Source organism: Rhinopithecus roxellana, chromosome 8 (genome assembly GCF_007565055.1).
Source record: "Rhinopithecus roxellana isolate Shanxi Qingling chromosome 8, ASM756505v1, whole genome shotgun sequence".
Lineage (NCBI taxonomy): Eukaryota > Metazoa > Chordata > Mammalia > Primates > Cercopithecidae > Rhinopithecus > Rhinopithecus roxellana.
The window spans coordinates 47,417,830-47,437,714 of NC_044556.1; the positions used below are offsets into that span (position 1 = coordinate 47,417,830).

Sequence of the window (19,885 nt, forward strand, 5' to 3'; positions counted from 1 at the left end):
TGGTACACGCCTGTAATCCCAGCTACTTGGGAGGCTGAGGCAGGACAATTGCTTGAACCCAGGAGGTGAAGGTTGCAGTGAGCCGAGATTGTGCCATTGCGGTCCAGCCCGGGCAACAAGAGTGAAACTCTGTCTCAGAAAAAAAGAAAAGAAAAGAAAAAAAGAAACAAAATGTATGTCAGGTTTCTCCCTCCACTTTTTAATCAGTTCTAGACCATTGTATAGATTAGCAGCTTACAAAATGTAGACTGTGCACTATGGTAGTTTTGTAAGTTACTCTGATATATAAAATAGAATGTGCTTTTGTTTAAGAGAGATTCCTAACTAACACGGGTAGAAAAGAACACTTGCTCAGAGTAAGACATAACTTCTTGGGCAAAAGATTAGAAAAGGGAATTTGCTGAAAATGAAATAAATGATTAGTAAATGCGAAGAGATACTTAATGGTAATCTAAAAAATGCAAATTAAAGTCACAATGGAATTACCGTTTCATATCCAAAAATTAAAATGTCTGCTAATACTAAGTGTTGGTGAAAATGTGGAAAAACACTTCATATGTTGGTAGTAGAAGTGTAGAAATTAATATAACATTTTGGAGAGCAATGTGGACATTTAAAAGCTAAAGATATACTATACATACTCTTGTGCTCAAAAATTCTTCCCCTTGGTATATATCACTCTTGCTTCCATGGAAACTCCCAAAGAAGCTTCCTTTCTTTGATCTGTGAATGGGCCATATGTGCAAAGTGGCCCCCAAATGCTGAAGGAGCTGAGAAGGCAAAGAAGGAGGCAGACAGACCCAGTTTGTCAGCTTTGAGTGATTTATTAGGCGAATTTACAGACAGAAATATGGTCCTGGGCAGCTGCATGACAGGTAGATCTCTGCATCGAAACCTCCCAGACCCAGGGCTTATATCTTAGGGAAAGTATATGTGCTCTGGAAGGAGTATGTAGGTGGCTATGGGCATCACAGCCTATGATTTCTGCAACAGCATCAAGTGTGGTTTAGGTGGAAACTTACAGTGAATAGAGGTTCTTGCATAAAGACTAATACATCATTTAGACATTCTGGAGGCATTCCCAGACTCGGGGTTAGTCAGAAGTTACATGGCAGATTAGCATTTAAAATAAAGTCACTCTTGTCCCCACACTTGTTATTAGGCTAGGAGTAGCCAAGCAGGTCTTGGGGCAGCCAGAACCCTGGGCAGGTCACTGCTGCCTATGAACAGCCCCCCCCCCCTTTTTTTTTTTTTTTTTACCTATATGCTTTTCCAAGATTTCCTGTGTGCGGTCATGAAAGGAATTGGAAATTGTTGCCCTAGAGAACTCTCACATATATGTGAGACACATATAAGAATGTTCTTAACAGTATTGCTGATAATAGCAAAAAAGTTGAAAACAATCTAAAAGATCATCAACAGAAGAATAAATAAATAAATCATGGTATGATTTTATAACAAAATACTGTATTCATATTTAGCAGTTAAGATGAATAAACCAGAGTTAAGGGCATCCATATGGTTGAATCTCAAAAAGATGGTAGGGGTATAGAAACAATGTACACAGTCTTTGTCGAGTATGATATTATTTGTATAACATTTGAAAACATGCAAAAATAATATTATATTGCTTAGGGCTACAAACCTATAGATAGGTGTATGAAGAAATGCTACATGTGACTGGGCACAGTGGCTTACGCCTGTAATCCTAGCACTTTGCAGGCCAAGGCGAGAGGATTGCTAGAGGCCAGAAGTTTGAGACCAGCCAGGGCAACACAGGGAGACACCATCTCTACGAAAATTTTTTTTTTTTTTTTTTTAATCAGCCGGGTGCGATGAGCTTGAGGCTGCAGTGAGCCATGATCGTTCCACTGCACCCCAGCCTGGGCGACAGCAAGACCCTGTCTGAAAAAAAAAAGAAAAGAAAAAGAAAAATCCAGAATGATAACCAAATTCAATTAGTGGTTATTTCTAGCATGGGAGCAAGAGGGATGCCACTGGGAACCAGAGCACAGGTGCTTCTATAATGCTGATGCTTCATTTATTTTTGTTTGTTTGTTTGTTTGTTTGTTTTTTGAGATGGAGTCTCGCTCTGTTGCCCAGGCTGGAGTGCAGTGGTGCAATCTCAGCTCATTGCAAGCTCCGTCTCCTGGGTTCATGCCATTCTCCTGCCTCAGCCTCCTGAGTAGCTGGGACTACAAGCACCCGCCACCACGCCCAGCTAATTTTTTTTTTTTTTTTTTTAGTAGAGACGGGGTTTCACAGTGTTTGCCAGGATGGTCTCCATCTCCTGACCTCGTGATCCGCTGGCCTCAGCCTCCCAAAGTGCTGGGATTACAGGCGTGAGCCCGCGCCTGGCCGCTTCATTTCTTAAGATGGGTGGAGGGTATGTGGATATTCCTCATATTTAATAATAGCTTTTTGCCTGTCTTACTGCATAATAAATATTTAATCTGACTTTACTGGTGGAAAGTTAACCTTCAGCCTCAGCTTTGGGCAGAATTAATTGCTGGATAAACTGTAACCTTCATTCCTTCAGTAAATACCTATTACACATCTTCTATGTCAGATGCTATATTAGTTTGATAGGGCTGCAATAATGAAGTACCCCCGGACTCAGTAGCTTAAACAATAGAAACCTATTTCCTCAATAGTTCTGGTGGCTAGACGTCTAAGGTCAAGTGTCAAAGGTTGGTTTCTTCTGAGGTCTCTCGTAGATGACTGTCTTCTCCTGTGTCTTCACATGGTCTCTATGTGGTGTCTGTGTCCTAATCTCTTCTTATAAGGACACTAATCATATTAGAGTAGGGCCCACCCTAATGACCTCATTTAACCTTAATTACCTCTTTAAAGACCCTTTCTCCAGATGCAGTCCGATACTGAGATACTGAAGGTCAGGACTTCAACACAGGAATTTTGGGGGGACACAGTTCATCACCTAACAGATACTGATTGGTGAATAAATCCTTCAGCCCTAGATGTCACCTAATAGCCTAAAAATATGTGAGATGAGGCGTTGAAATCTCACTGAAGGAGTCCCACTGATGTTACTTGTATTTTCTCTTTTATATCCTAATATTAAATAAGAACATATGGCCCTACTTCTATCCTTGATTTTTTTTTTCTCTTTTAAACTATCTTCTATTTCATGAAATGGTTGAAATGACTAAAAGTATACTAAATCAAAAGACTGCTGGGTTTCTTTTGTTTGTTTTGCAATGGCAAACAGATGTAATGGATCATGTAATTCATATTGGTCTGAACCCTTCCAAATTTTAGCTGAATATTTTGTATTTACATTGTTATTAAGTTTTATGTTTATGTTTTCAAAAAATTTTAAAATATTTTTTCTTTTTTTCCCCCGCTCTTTGCAGAGCAAGGCTACTCCATAGGCAGTGTGCCCAGAGTAGCTGAGTTTTATGTTTATTTTAACGAACATATTAGTAAATGTTTATCTTCCCTACTTAGACTGGGCATTAAAGAAAGAATATGACGGTGGCTCATGCCTGTAATCCCAGCACTTTGGGAGGATGAGGCAGGCGGATCACCTGAGGTCGGGAGTTCAAGACCCAGCCTGACCAACATGGTAAAACCCCATCTCTACTAAAAATACAAAATTAGCCGGGTATGGTGGCGCATGCCTGGAATCCCAGCTACTCAGGAGGCTGAGGCAGGAGAATCGCTTGAACCTGGGAGGAGGAGGATGCAGTAAGCCGAGATCGCGCCATTGCACTCCAGCCTGGGCATCAGGAGTGAAATTCTGTCTCAAAGAAAAAAAAAAAAAAAGAAGGAATATGAAAAGTTGCAGGGCATGGTGGCTCATGCCTGTAATCCCAGCACTTTGGGAGGCAGAGGTGGGTGGATCATGAGGTCAGGAGTTCAAGACCAGCCTGGCCAGGATGGTGAAACCCTGTCTCTACTAAAAACTACAAAAATTAGCCAGGCATGGTGGCAGGTGCCTGTAATCCCAGCTACTCAGGAGGCTGAGGCAGGAGAATCGCTTGAACCTGGGGGGCAGAGGTTGCAGTGAGCTGACATCACACCACTGTACTCCAGTCTGGGCAACAGAGTAAGACTCTGTCTCAAAAAAAAAAAAAAAAAAAAGGAAGAAAGTATGTATTTGCATTCAGTACCTTAATTTGTCAGTATTCTTTAAAAATGTCTAATACATATTTACTTTAAAAAACAGATTTGGTACATTTTGTAAGAAAATTATAAAATAAGAAAATTTATTGCAAAAGAAATATTTTTTCCTAACTAGACACTAATAGATAAACATAAAGAATACCTAAAATACCTTTTATACTGCATATTTTATTGTGCTTTTCTCTTCTAAAGTGAGACTGAAAGGCTGTCTAATGAAATACCAAGTTACTTAAACCACCAATTTGGAGATTAATGTGGTATGACAATCTTATTGTTCATTTCCTTAAAACTCAACGTGTTCGGGAAATGTTGATCAAACTTTAATGTTCATATACAAATCTCCTGGGGATTCATCACATGTGGATCTTGCTAAAATGCAGATGTTTTAGTCAATGGATCTGGGATGAGGTCTTATTATATCATGTATTTTTATTTATTTTATTTATTTATTTATTTTTATTTTTCGAGACAGGGTCACCCAGTCTCAAAAAATGAACAACCTGTCACCCAGGCTGGAGTGCAGTGGCACAATCATGACTCAGCTTACTGCAACCTCAACCTCCTGACCTCAGGTGACCCTCCTACCTCAACCTCCTGAGTAGCTGGAACTACAGGGGTGTACTACCATGCCCAGTTAATTTTTGTATTCTTTTTTTTTTTTTTTTTTTTGAGACAGAGTCTCGCTCTGTCACCCAGGCTGGAGTGCAGTGGTCAGATCTCAGCTCACTGCAAGCTCCGCCTCCCGGGTTCATGCCATTCTCCTGCCTCAGCCTCCCGAGTAGCTGGGACTACAGGCGCCGCCACCTCGCCCGGCTACTTTTTGTATTTTTAGTAGAGATGGGGTTTCACCTTGTTAGCCAGGATGGTCTCGATCTCCTGACCTCGTGATCCGCCCATCTCGGCCTCCCAAAGTGCTGGGATTACAGGCTTGAGCCACCGCGCCCGGCCAATTTTTGTATTCTTTTGTAGAGACAGGATTTTGCCATGGTGCCCAGGCTGATCTTGAACTCCTGGACTCAAGTGATAGGCCCCACCTTGGCCTCCCAAAGTGCTGGGATTAAAGGCACCAGCCTATATCCTGTGTTTTTAACTAGCTCAGGATGATGTTGGTGCTGGTGTTCCATGGACCACATTTTGAGTAGCAAAGCAGTAGAGGGTCAAGATTATTGGGGGCTGAGAGAATACAATGAGATTGAGCAGTTTTTGTTCTCTTCTCGTTGAGCTTTATTACTATTCTTTACCCCTAAACCTTCTGTCCCACGATTCTTCATCCAATTCTATCAGTATTTGCCCCTTAAAATGGGCTCATAATTATGGTCCAAGGGCATTTGGGCAGTGCTTTCACTTGTCATTCCTTTCTGTTTTAGGCTTGATTCAGACCTTTTGAGTTAAGCTGTAATGTTAGCTATACATTTCTGTTTATTCATACTTATTGCCTTAACACAGTCATATCTCTACCTTCTTAGAGTAAGGATTACTGAGTCTGCATGTTTAAAACATTATGATAATGAAAAGGACTTTATTGGACAAATCCTAACAGAATGCTCTTTCACTGTATATAATGTCTTAGAGTATCAAGACGCAGAACTTCAGAATCATGGGCAATAATTTTATTTCATGATTAAAAACTAATGAACATGACGTCTAAGAGAAAAGACTGAATCCTTTCATTTTGAAATAGTTGTTCTTACTACTCCTAAATACAAGATTATTGTGTATTGTCATCATCCAATCTCATTATAGAAGCAGGTAGCATATGGAGAAGACAGTTGACCCATGGAGAACTATTCTTAGCTCCTCTGCCAGTGACACTAGTCAACTCATGGGAGAACTTACCAATTTGGCCTCTCTGAGAATAAAGAGGAAGATAAATTAATAAGGTTTGAATTATAGATTTTAAGAAAATTGTTACTTTTTCAACTTCTTATTTTGAAATTTAAAACTTACAGAAAAGTTGCAAAAATAGAGTTCCCATATACTCTTTACCGAACTTCCTTCAATATTAACTTCTTACATAACCATAGTACAAAGACCAAAACCAGGAAATTATCATTGGTAAAATACTATTAACTAAATCACACTTTCTAAGCATACTGGTCAGTTGTTTCGTAGAATATCCCTCAGTATGGGTTTATCTAATGTTTTTCTCATTAATAGATTGAGGTTGTGCATTTTTGGCAGAAATATCAAAAAAGTGATGTAGGCTTCTCAATATCATGGCATACATAATGTTGATATATCTTATCATTGGTGATATTAACTTTGATCACTTGGTTTACATGGGGCTTTCTCCACTGTAAAATTACTATTTTTCTCCTTGTAATTAACATATGTCATATGGAGAGATGTGTTGAAGCTATGAAAATATTCTGTTTCTCATCATACTTTTACCTCCTAATTTTAGCTGTAATCCATTGATGGTTCTTGCCTGCAACAATTGGTGTTTAACTAACAGTGATTATTTTCTTCATTCCTTCTATATGTATTAATTGGAATTTTCTGTAAAGAAGACCTGTCCTGTCTTTCCCCATTTATTTATTTATTCGTCATTTATTTGTGTCAGTTATAGACTCATGGATATTTAAGAAAATTGTCCTTTTTAGGTATTAGGAAAAGTATAATATAGAGGTTAAGAGTGCAGGCTCTAGAATCAATGAGCCTGGATTTGATTCTGTGTGTACTAGCTACATAACTTGGCAAGTTATGTAACTTCTCTGTGCCTCAGTTTCCTCATTTGTAAATGAAGAAAATAACGCCTACCTCAGATTGATGTGAGAATTGAGATAATACAAGTAGTCTTTAGCCTAGCTGTAATTAATTTTTCATAGCAAGTATTTTTATACTGTGCTAAGTTTTACTCTTTATAAGTTTCCCCATCAACAAATGGAATATAAAAATATTTATCACATGCTTGCCTCCCCCCAGAATTATTACAATTCATGAGAGATGAATTTTAAAATAATTTATAATGTTAAGGAGATACAGAATAAGTTTTATTCCTTCAAAAAGATCAAGCTAGATTAATTGCTAAGATCCCTTTTATTATCATTATTCTGTTTTTGGGCTGCTCTTGGTATTAGATATGTAGATGACCATAAATGTCACTGAATTATTTTTAACATCTTAGATGATGTTTTAAGAGAACAGGCAAGCCATATGAAGTAAATACTAGAAAATTCATATTCCTGTAACTCCTTAAATTTCATTACTGGTAAAGGAGTCTTGAGTATAATAGTTTTTTCCTATTTATTTATTTATTTATTTAAACTTTTATTTTAGGTTCAGGGGTGCATGTGCAGGTTTGTTACACAGGTAAACTCATGTCACAGGGGTTTGTTGTACACATTATTTAGCCACCTGTGTACTAAGCCTAGTACCCAATAGTTATTTTTCCTGCTTCTCTCCCTTCTCCCACCCTCCACCCTCAAGTAGGCCCCAGTGTCTCTTGTTTCCTTCTTCGTGTTAATTAGTTCTCATCATTTAGCTTCTACTTATAAGTGAGAACATGCAGTATTTGGCTTTCTGTTCCTGCATTAGTTTGCTAAGGATAATAGCCTCCAACTCCATCCATGTACCTGCAAAAGACACAATCCCATTCTTTTTTATGGCTGCATAGTATTCTATGGTGTATACATACATTTTCTTTATCCAGTCTGTCATTGATGGGCATTTAGGTTGATTCCATATCTTTGCTATTGTGCACAGTGCTGCAATGAACATTCGTGTGCATGTGTCTTTATGGTAGAATAATTTATATTCCTCTAGGTATATACCCAGTAATGGGATTGCTGGGTCGAATGGTAGTTCTGCTTTTAGCCCTGTGAGGAATTGCCATACTGCTTTCCACAATGGTTGAACTAATTTACACTCCACCAACAGTGCAGAAGTGTTCCCTTTTCTCTGCAACCTCATCAGCATCTGTTATTTTTTGACTTTTTTTTTTGTTATGAGTTTTTAAATTAAGTTCTTCTTAAGAAATTTAGAACACGAGGCCGGGCGCGGTGGCTCACGCCTGTAATTCTAGCACTTTGGGAGGCCAAGGCGGGTGGATCACGAGGTCAGGAGATGGAGACCATCCTGACTAACACAGTGAAACCCCATCTCTACTAAAAAATACAAAAAATTAGCTGGTCGTGGCGGCGGGCACCTGTAGTCCTAGCTACTCGGGAGGCTGAGGCAGGAGAATGGCGTGAACCTGGGAACCGAGCTTGCAATGAGCTGAGATCGCGCCACTGCACTCCAGCCTGGGCGACAGAGCAAGACTCCGTCTCAAAAAAAAGGAAAAGAGATTTAGAACACCAATTTGTGAGGATAAATTCCATTTGTCAGGGCAAACACAAATCATAGGTAGCCCTGGCGCTGAGGAATAGCTTTAATTTTGATTAAAATCCGTGAGTCCACAGCTATTTGATCAATCTTGTGCTGCTCTGTAATCTTGTATTTCTCTTTTTGTATGTGCAAGATCTCACCTTCCTGGTGTCTGGGCAATGTCTTTTTTTTTTTTTGAGACTGAGTTTCCCTCTTGTCACCCAGGCAGTGGCATGCTGTTGGCTCACAACAACCTCCACCTCCTGAGTTCAATCGATTCTCCTGCCGGAGCCTCCCAAGTAGCTGGGATTACAGGCCCACACCACCACACCTGGCTAATTTTTGTATTTTTAGTAGAGACAGGATTTCACCATGTTGGCCAGGCTGTTCTTGAACTCCTGACCTCAAGTGATTTGCCCGCTTTGGCCTCCCAAAATGCTGGGATTACAGGCATGAGTCACCATGCCCGGCCTGCAGCTTCTTCTTGAAGTAAGTATCAGTAAGATGTTTTCGGATTTTTACATTGCTGATATCAATTTTGGTTCAAGTGGCAATGACAAATTTCTGGTGTGTTCTTCGTAGAGGAACTCGATTGAGGACCAGAGGTCCAGTCACAAGTAACCAGCCACTAGCCAGCTGTTTCAGGAAAATCACCCTTTTGCCCCTGTTGCATCCAGTGAGGATGATCAGAATGGTCTTGGGAGTGATGCTGGCTCACAGTTTTCTCACATGCTGACTGAAGGGTTTTTTTTTCCTTGACTCAACAGCTTTGAAGGCACATCTTCAGTAAGATAATATGTGGGCATTTTGCAAAGTTTAACCACCTGAGTACCACTGTTCTTGCCACCACCAACTGGTTTTGTAACAGTTGCAAGAAATTTCTCCTTTTGCTTTTCAACCTTGGATTTCACAGCCGAGTACTTCCTCTTGTATGTGGCCTTTCTGGAATACATAGCAGATGGAGAATATCTGCCAATCCCTCTGACAATGACAGGATATTGACTGCAATGGGGCTTCCCATTCTTGGGCTTCTTAGCCTTGAGGTTACCCTTTTTCACCTTGCCACCAGCATCAGCCTTCTTGGCTTTGGGTTTCTTCTCTTTAGTATCTGGCTTCTGAACTTCTTCACCCTCCATCTTGTAAGATGGGAAAGAGCTGACTTTTTAATAATGGCCATTCTGACTGGTGTGAGATGGTATCTCATTGTGGTTTTGATTTTCATTTCTCTAACGATCGGTGATATTGAGCTTTTTTTCATATGTCTGTTGGCTGCATATATATCTTCTTTTGAAAAGTGTCTGTTCAGCCGGGCATGGTGGCTCATGCCTGTAATCCTAGCACTTTGGGAGGCCGAGGCAGGCGAATCACCTGAGGTCGGGAGTTTGAGACCAGCCTGACCAACATGGAGAAACCTCGTCTCTACTAAAAATAAAAAATTAGCTGGGAGTGGTGGCACATGCCTGTAATCCCAGCTACTTGGGAGGCTGCGGCAGGAGAATCGATTGAACCCAGGAGGCAGAGGTTGCAGTGAGCCGAGAGTGTGCCACTGCACTCCAGCCTGGGTGACAAGAGGGAAACTCAGTCTCAAAAAAAAAAAAAAAAAAAAAAAAAAAAAAAAAAAAAAAAAAGAAGGGAAAAGAAAAAGAAAAGAAAAGTGTCTGTTCATTTCCTTTGCCCACTTTTTAATGGGGTAGTTTGTTTTCTCTTGTAAATTTGTTTAAGTTCCTTATAGACGCTGGGTATTAGACCTTTGTCAGATGCATAGTTTGCAAATATTTTCTCCCATTCTGTAGATTGTTTACTCTGTTGATAGTTTATTTTGCTGTGCAAAAGCTCTTAAGTTTAATTAGATCCCATTTGTCAATTTTTTGCGATTGCTTTTAGCGTCTTTGTCATGAAATCTTTTCCTGTTCCTAAGTCCAGGATAATATTGCCTAGGTTGTCTTCCAGGGTTTTTGTAGTTTTGAGTTTTACATTGAAGTATTTAATCCATCTTTAGTTGATTTTTGTATATCATGTAAGGAAGGAGTCCAGTTTCAATCTTCTGCATATGGTTAGCCAGTTATCCCAGCACCATGTATTGACTAGAGAGTCTTTTCTCTATTGCTTGTTTTTGTCAGCTTTGTTGAAGATCAGATGGTCGTAGGTGTGTGGCCTTATTTCTGGACTCTCTATTCTGTTCCATTGGTCTATGTGCCTGTTTTTGTACAAGTACCATGCTTGTGGCCCGGCAGTATAGTTTGAAGTCGGGTAACCTGATGCCTCCAGCTTTGTTCTTTTTGCCTTGGCTATTTGGGCTCTTTTTTAGTTCCATATGAATTTTAAAATAGTTTTTTCTAATTCTGTGAAGAATGTTATTGGTAGTTTGATAGGAATAGCATTTAATCTGTAAATTGCTTTGGACAATATGACCATTTTAATGATATTGATTCTTCCTATCCATGAACATGGGATGTTTTTCCATTTGTCTGTGGCTTCTCTGATGTCTTTGAGCAGTATTTTGTAATTCTCATTGTAGAGATCTTTCACCTCCCTGGTTAGCTGTATTCCTAGGTATTTTATTTTTTTGGTGGTAATTGTGAATGAGAGTGCCTTTCTGATTTGGCTCTCAGCTTGACTGTTGTTGGTGTATAGGAGTGCTAGTGTTTTTTCTACATTGATTTTTTATCCTGCAACTTTGCTGAAGTTGTTTATCAGCTGAAGGAGCTTTTGAGCCAAGACTCTGGGGTTTTCTACATACAGAATCATGTCATCTGCAAACAGAGATAGTTTAACTTCCTCTCTTCCTATTCAGATGTGCTTTATTTCTTTCTCTTGCCTTATTGCTCTGGCCAGGACTTCCAATACTACGTTGAATAGGAGTAGTGAGAGAGGGCATCCTTGTCTTGTGCCAGTTTTCAAGGGGGATGCTTCCAGCTTTTGCCCATTCAGTATGATGTTGGCTGTGGGTTTGTCATAGATGGCTCTTATTATTTTGAGGTATGTTCCTTTAATGTGTAGTTTATTGAGAGTTTTTAACATGAAGACAGCAGAATATTTTTATATTGAAATAATTTTTTTAGAAATGGCTCATTCGGCCGGGCGCGGTGGCTCAAGCCTGTAATCCCAGCACTTTGGGAGGCCGAGACGGGTGGATCACAAGGTCAGGAGATCGAGACCATCCTGGCTAACATGGTGAAACCCCGTCTCTACTAAAAATACAAAAAACTAGCCGGGCGAGGTGGCGGCGCCTGTAGTCCCAGCTACTCGGGAGGCTGAGGCAGGAGAATGGCGTAAACCCGGGAGGCAGAGCTTGCAGTGAGCTGAGATCTGGCCACTGCACTCCAGCCTGGGTGACAGAGCAAGACTCCGTCTCAAAAAAAAAAAAAAAAAAAAAAAAAAAAAGAAATGGCTCATTCCTGGTATGTCAAGCATTTAATCAAGATCACTGTTTTTCTTAACTAGAAAGAATGTTTAATATTGTAAAAGTAAAGCATAAACTTTTTTATTTACATGTCTTTCCATTTGAAACAAATAAAATGTCTTTAATGTAGGACACTATTATTTAAGATTATTCTCTTAATAATAGTAGTAAATAATAACAACCATCTTTCATTAAGCTTTTACTATGTGCTGAGACCTTTACAGATATCTGAATTAACCTTTGCAACTTTCCTTTAAGGTAGATATTATTTTTATATTCCAGATAAACTGAGGTTCAGAGAAGTTGAATAACTTCCTTAAGGTGGAAGCAGATGGAAAGAAACATACTTTTTAGTGAGCATTTCACCATATATTTTTGTACACATCCTTTTTATTTTTTATTTATTTATTTATTGAGACGGAGTCTCGCTCTGCCGCCCAGGCTGGAGTGCAGTGGCCGGATCTCAGCTCACTGCAAGCTCCGCCTCCTGGGTTTAAGCCATTCTCCTGCCTCAGCCTCCCGAGTAGCTGGGACTACAGGTGCCCACCACGTCGCCCGGCTAGTTTTTTGTATTTTTTAGTAGAGACGGGGTTTCACCGTGTTAGCCAGGATGGTCTCGATCTCCTGACCTCGTGATCCGCCCGTCTCGGCCTCCCAAAGTGCTGGGATTACAGGCTTGAGCCACCGCGCCCGGCCCACATCATTTTTATATGTCTTGTTTTAGAAACTAGATTGTTATTTCTTTAAGGATAGAGAATGGTTTTTTCCATCCTTTTCACCTAGTATTGTGTACCACACACAGAAGATACCCAATAAATATTTAATGTTGGTGATACTTACTACGGAGCAAACCGCTACAATGACATGTTAAATAAAGTACAGAGTTTTACATGGACAGAACAAAAAAAGAGAGCAATAAACTTACCTAGGTGATTCATGTCAATAATTTCATTGAATGATATGGAATAAATTTTGAGAAAAATATCATGGAATTTCCAAATTTCCAGATAAATTACAAAGATGTAGACATGACTTTCTTGTGTTCTTGTAACAAATGACATGACATTTGTTGGTGGTGGTGGTTTTTTTTTTCTTTTTTTTTCTTTTGAGACGAAGTCTAGCTCTTGTTGCCCAGGCTGGAGTGCAATGGCTTGATCTCGGTTCACTGCAACCTCTGCTTCCTGGGTTCAAGCAATTCTCCTGCCTCAGCCACCTGAGTAGCTGGGATTACAGGCTCCTGCCACCATGCCCGGCTAATTTTTGTATTTTTAGTAGAGACAGGGTTTCACCATGTTACCTAGGCTGGTCTTGAATTCCTAACTTCAGTTGATCCACCCTCCTCGGCCTCCCAAAGTGCTGGAATTACAGGCATGAGCCACTGCACCTGGTTTTGTTTGTTTGTTTGTTTGTTTGTTTGTTTGTTTGTTTTAAGGACTATCTGCCAGCAGTGGTTAAAGACAGGATCAATTTCATAGAACTGTTGATTAAGAATTTACTTGAGAAAGCATGTTTTTACAAAGTTTTAAATTTGGGTTTGTATTTTTCAGCACTCAGACAGAGGGCACCCTTGAATCACCAAGAACAGGCTTTGTAACATTGGGAGCTGGCACACTGAGTCTTGTTACATGAATGAGGGAAAATGCATTGTTTTGGCCAAAATAGATTGCAAAATGCTTGTTTAGTGTTGGATTTAGTCTGTTTATGGCTTTAAATTTATTAAGTCATTGCATGAGTTTACTATTACGTTATTTTTTCGTTTCTTAAAGACTAGATAAAAATAATTGCTCTAAGATTCAACTCAGCAAGCATTCTGACTTGGAAGATTTGTTGAATTAATATGAAGTCACATCTAAAGTTTGAAAGGTGGGAATCTGATTATAATTTCCATTCATGTCTGACTGCAATTGACAGTAGTATATCTGTCACTATGAATATATATGTTGGGCCATGTGCTAAGTACTTTCTGTGCATTTTTCTCACAACTCAAAGACATAAGTAGTAGTGCTATCTTTTTTTAATTGTTTAAATTTTACTCATTTATTTCTTTTCTTTTATTTATTTTTACTTGATTTCCTGGGATATGAGAGATAAATACTTATTTTTAATTGACAAAAATTATAATATTTATCATGTGAAACGTGCTTTTGTTTTGAGACAGGTCTCCCTGGATTGCCCAGGCTGGTGTACTGGCATAATCATGGCTCACTGCAGCCTTGACCTCCCTGGTTCAAGTGACCCTCCAGCCTCCTGAGTAGCTGGGACTACTAGCACGTAACACCATGCCTAGAGAATTTTAAAAAATTTTTTGTACAGATGGGTGTGTCACTGTGCTGCCTGGGCTGGTCTCGAACTCCTGGGCTCATGCTACCTTCCTGCCTCAGCCTCCCAAAGTGCTGGGATGACAGGAATGAGCCACTACACCTGGCCTCATGTGCAACATATTTTGAAACAATAACTTCTCTTTTTTAAAAATGAGAAAAGAGGCCTGGGCAAGGTGGCTCATTCCTGTCATTCCAGCACTTGGGAAGCAAAGGTGGGTGGATCACTTGAGCCCAGTAGTTTGAGACCAGCCTGAGCACATGGTAAAACCCCATATCTACAAAAAAATACAGAAATTAGCTGCGTGGTGGTGTGCACCTGTGGTCCTAGCTACTCGGGAGGCTGAGGCAGGAGGATCGCTTGAGCCCAGGAGGTTAAGCCTGTAATCACCCTGTCTCAAAAAAAAAAAAAAAAAAAAAAAAAAAAAAGAAAAGAAAAGAAAAAGAGAGAGAGAAAAGGAAAATAAAAGCTTAGAGACATTAAGATAATGTCCCCTAATAAGTGACAAAACTGAGATATGAACTTGGAGACGTGAACACCAGAATCCATGCCTATGCCCAGAAAATTATACTGTAAATGACAGTTTCCTCTGTTCATGGCACAAAATATACAAGTAATAGTTAATTGCAGTTTTTTCTGCTTCAATTTTCAGTTATTATTAAAAGTATGTAGCAACATCCTGACTAACCACAATTTAATTTAGGAATAATATTGGGAAGTTAGATTTTTTTATTTCCTGGCGATATAGTAGTTTCAACTCAGACACATGGAATAATTTTATTCCTGGTCAAGAGAACACTCAAATTTAGAGAGTAGCATGATAGAATGAAAAGAACTTTGAACTGAGAACCAGGTAATCTGATTTATAGTGTGTGTTACTACTGCTATCTGGAAAAGCTTCAGAACTGATTTAAGTTTACTAGACCTCTAAATAGACTGGGCATGGTGGCTCACATCTGTAATCCCAGTACTTTGGGAGGCTGAGACAGACAGATCACTTGAGGTTAGGAGTTCGAGACCAGTCTGGCTAACATGGTGAAACCCTATCTCTACTGAAAAAAAAAAAAAAAAAAAAAAAAATTAGGCGGGTGTGGTCGCAGGTGCCTGTAATCCTAGTCACTCAGGAGGCGGAGGCAGGAGAATTGCTTGAACCAGTGAGGCAGAGGTTGCAGTGAGTTGAGATCATGCCACTGCACTCCAGCCTGGGAGACAGAGTGAGACTCTGTCTCAAAAAATAATTTTTTAAAAATAAAAGGCCGGGCGCGGTGGCTCAAGCCTGTAATCCCAGCACTTTGGGAGGCCGAGACGGGCGGATCACGAGGTCAGGAGATCAAGACCATCCTGGCTAACACGGTGAAACCCCGTCTCTACTAAAAAATACAAAAAACTAGCTGGGCGAGGTGGCGGGCGCCTGTAGTCCCAGCTACTCCGGAGCCTGAGGCAGGAGAATGGCGTAAACCCGGGAGGCAGAGCTTGCAGTGAGCTGAGATCCGGCCACTGCACTCCAGCCCGGGCAAGAGTGAGACTCCGTCTCAAAAAAAAAAAATAAAAAATAAAACAAGAAAATAGACTAGGAAACTTCAGTTATTAATCTGTGAGTGTTATGTTTTGCACATGGAAATCATTCTCTTTGCTTACATCCACATACTGTGTATGTCTTGTTTAATTTCTGGAAGTAGTATGTTAATACAAATTTTTTTTAAGAGTCAAGGTCTTACGCCCTTCCCCAGGCTGGTGTGCAGTGGTACAATCCTAGCTCACTGCAGCCTTGAACTCCTGAGCTCAAGCAATCCTTTCACTATGCTGTTTATTTATTTATTTTATGTAGAGACGGGGTCTCACTGTTTTGCCCAGGCTCGTCTTGAACTCCTGTCCTCAAGCAGGATATCCTCCTGCCTCAGCCTCCCAAAGGTCTGCGATTACAGGTATGAGCCACTACACCCAGCCTTATTAATATAAATGTAATAATATTATGTCTCTGTGTTAGCACTGGTATGAAACCCCCCAAATGGTGTTAGATCCAGAGTCTTTTGTCTTTGACATTTCTTAGGAAATGTTTCTCCTTTCTGTCAGTGAATGGGTTCCTACGGATAGCTTGTTCATTCTTCCTTTAATTTTTGGTTAAAGCATTTCCGAAAGTGGGAGGATACATCTCCTTTCTTTAACTTCTGGTGAAAGGGTGTGGAATTTATAAAATTTTTGAGGGAAGAATGCATAAATGTAGGGGCAGAGTATTTATATTAACATTACCTTGTTTTCTTCTGTGGGCTATTTAGGAACTTTTTTTTTTCTGGAAGTATTGATGGCATCAAGGCTTAAGGTAGGAAAGAAGTAAAGAGAATGATTGTGTAGTTGTTATGTGAATGTTTAATTGAATGCTGCTATTTTTAATTAAGATGTTTAAATTATATGAAGTTATTTTTCTTTTTTCCTTTTTTTTTTTTTTTTTTTTGATACGTAGTCTCGCTCTTTTGCCAGGCTGGAGTGCAGTGGTGCGATCTCGGCTTACCACAACCTCCGCCTCCCGGGTTCAAGTGATTTTCCTGCCTCAGCCTCCCGAGTAGCTGGGACTATAGGAATGCGCCACCATGCCCAGCTAATTTTTGTATTTTTAGTAGACATGCGGTTTCACCATGTTGGCCAGGATGGTCTTGATCTCTTGACCTTGTGATCCACCTGCCTTGGCCTCCCAAGGTGCTAGGATTACAGGCATGAGCCACCACACCTGGCCTGAGGTTATTTTTCTATACAGTTCTTAGAGGAAGTGTTTGGGTCACCTACATAGGCATGTAGTTCTCGACACTGGTTACTAGAGAATTTATAGAGGATGTTCATATATTCAACAAGCATTTGTTAAATACCTACTGTGTGCTAGCCATGGAAATATAGGATTGAAAAAACAGACAAAAATCCCTAATTTGTCTTACAATCTAGTGAGGACAATCAGACAGTAAACAAAATTAGCAAAATATATAGTAATCATGTGGTGGTAAGTTCTATAGAGCAAAAATAAGTTTAAAGAAGGAGGTTGGGGGCAGTCTTGAGATGCATAAGTTTTGCAGTTATAAATGAGGTGGTTAGGGGATCATTTGCTGAAAAATGAACACTGGGCAAAATCCTGAAGGATGTTAAAGGAATAAGATACATGGGATCTAGATGAAAATTTTTTGGATAAAGGAAAGAGCAATTGCTAAATCCCGGAGGTGAGAGTGGGCTGTTCATAAAACAGCAAAGCACTGGCCAGGTTAGCTGGAACTGAGTCATTGAGAGCAGAAGATGAAAAATGGGGAATAGTTGGTGTAGGACCCAGTTGTAAGGATATTGACTTTTTTTTTTCCCCAAGACACAGTCTTGCTCCGTCACCCAGGCTAGAGTGCAGTGGCATGATCTTGGCTCACTGCAACCTCTGCCTCCCGGGTTCAAGCAATTCTCCTGCCTCAGCCTCCCAAGTAGCTGGGACTACAGGCACCCACCACCATGCCCAGTTAATTTTTGTATTTTTAGTAGAGATAGAGTTTTGCCATGTTAGCCAGGTTAGTCTGGAACTCCTGACCTCAAGTGATCCACCCGTCTCAGCCTCCCAAAGTGCTGGGATTACAGGCGTGAGTCACCATGCCCAGCCTAGGATGTTGACTTTTATTTTGAATAAGGATGCCACTGGAGGCCGGACATGGTGGCTCACGCCTGTAATCCCAGCACTTTGGGAGGCTGAGGCGGGTGGATCACGAGGTCGGGAGATTGAGACCATCCTGGCCAACATGGTGAAACCCCGTCTCTACTAAAAAAAAAAAAAAAAGATTAGCCGGGTGTGGTGGCATGCACCTGTAGTCCCAGCTACTCAGGAGGCTGAGGCAGGAGAATCACTTGAACCCAGGAGGTGGAGGTTGCAGTAAGCCGAGATTGCCCCACTGCACTCCAGCCTGGGTGACAGAGCAAGACTCTGTCTCAAAAAAAAAAAAAAAAAAAAAAAGATGCCACCAGAGAGCTTTGAGGAGAGGATCAATCTGGCTACTGAGTTGAGAATTAATCATAGAGGGCGAAGGCAAAAGAGGTGAGGTTAGTTAGGAGCCTTTACAACAGCCCAGATGAGAGATGGGAGGTTTCAGCCAGGGAGAAGGAGATGTTGAGGAAGTAGCTGGACTTGGGATTGTGACAATGGACTGCGGGAAAAGCAGGTTTTGTGGGGAAGATTGCATTTGTCCCTTCAACTTCAGTTATGTAGATCACCCATATGCCACACAACTGCAACTCTGTAACAGCCAATTTTTAGCTTCTTCCTTATCTAAGCCATCCTGTAGGCCATAGGAATTAAAACTAGGTTGGATCAAGGAAAAGTGAATGCAAGATCCATACAAAACTATTTGGATATTTGCCTTTGTATTTTATTGTTTTGAAATTATTTGTAATGCTTCAATAAACTCTTTTTTTTTTTTTTTTTTTTTTTTTTTTTTTTTTTTTTTTTGAGACGGAGTCTCGCTTTGTCGCCCAGGCTGGAGTGCAGTGGCCGGATCTCAGCTCACTGCAAGCTCTGCCTCCCGGGTTTACGCCATTCTCCTGCCTCAGCCTCCCGAGTAGCTGGGACTACAGGCGCCCGCCACCTCTCCTGGCTAGTTTTTTGTATTTTTTAGTAGAGACGGGTTTTCACCGGGTTAGCCAGGATGGTCTCGATCTTCTGACCTCGTGATCCGCCCATCTTGGCCTCCCAAAGTGCTGGGATTACAGGCTTGAGCCACCGCGCCCAGCCTCAATAAACTCTTAATAGAACTACAAGCAATATAATTATTTCCTCTGCTTTGTTAGAAATATTTTTGTAATCATGTTAATTATATTACTTTTAACTATATAAGGCTTGTGTCTCTTTTTTATAAATTGATGTTTATATCCTTTGTAAGATAAATATAAAGTCTTTTTGTTCATATGAGGATGTGCTGTAAGATTGTAGGGATTATAAAAATTGGCAGTGGAGTAGATGACTTGTATTATTAATCTGATCTTAATGTTGTAACATACTGATCATGGAAAATATATAATTTGTTTTTGCTATTTAATACGTGTAGGACTATAACAGACTAGAGAAGATGACATAAGGTACAAGAAAGCAAGTAAATTACTATCTAATTAAAGTACTTAATTCTAATACTAGCAGAGTTCTGTCTAGAAAATAAATTAACTTTCTCTATGCTTTTTTTGTCTCAATTTTCCAATAATTTCCCTCAACTCTGATATGTCTGTTGAATAATATTTCTGATATTAAGAATTAAAGGGGATGTAGCTCAGTGGTAGAGTACATGCTTAGCATGCATGGGGCCCTGGGTTCAATCCCCAGCACCTCCACAAAGGTTTTCTTTCTGTACATGGTGGCTCACACCTGTAATCTCAGCATTTTGGGAAGCTGAGGTGGGCAGATCACTAGAGGTCAGGAGTTTGAGACCAGCGTGGCCAACATGGTGAAACCCTGTTTCTACTAAAAATATAAAAAAATTAGCTGGTTACAGTGGCAGACACCTGTAATCTCAGCTACTCAGGAGGCTGAGGCATGACAATCGCTTGAACCAGGAAGGCGGCAGTTGCGTTGAGGTGAGATCATGCCACCACACTCCAGCCTGGGTCACAGTGCGAGAAAAAAAAAAATTTAGTTTAAGAACAAATAATATTGTTTATTTTCATATGGGATTTGAAATCTGAATCTAATAATTCTTGGTATTATTA

General features: G+C 40.2%; 1 non-coding gene and 1 pseudogene across 1 annotated transcript; one reads left to right on the plus strand and one right to left on the minus strand.

Annotated features, from left to right (window-relative positions):
• Positions 1–8,436: 8,436 nt before the first annotated feature.
• On the minus strand, positions 8,437–9,590 carry LOC104681090 (annotated as a pseudogene).
• A 9,848-nt stretch (positions 9,591–19,438) lies between these two features.
• Positions 19,439–19,510, plus strand: TRNAA-AGC. Its single transcript has one exon. It is a non-coding gene; the product is annotated as a tRNA-Ala (tRNA).
• Positions 19,511–19,885: the final 375 nt, after the last annotated feature.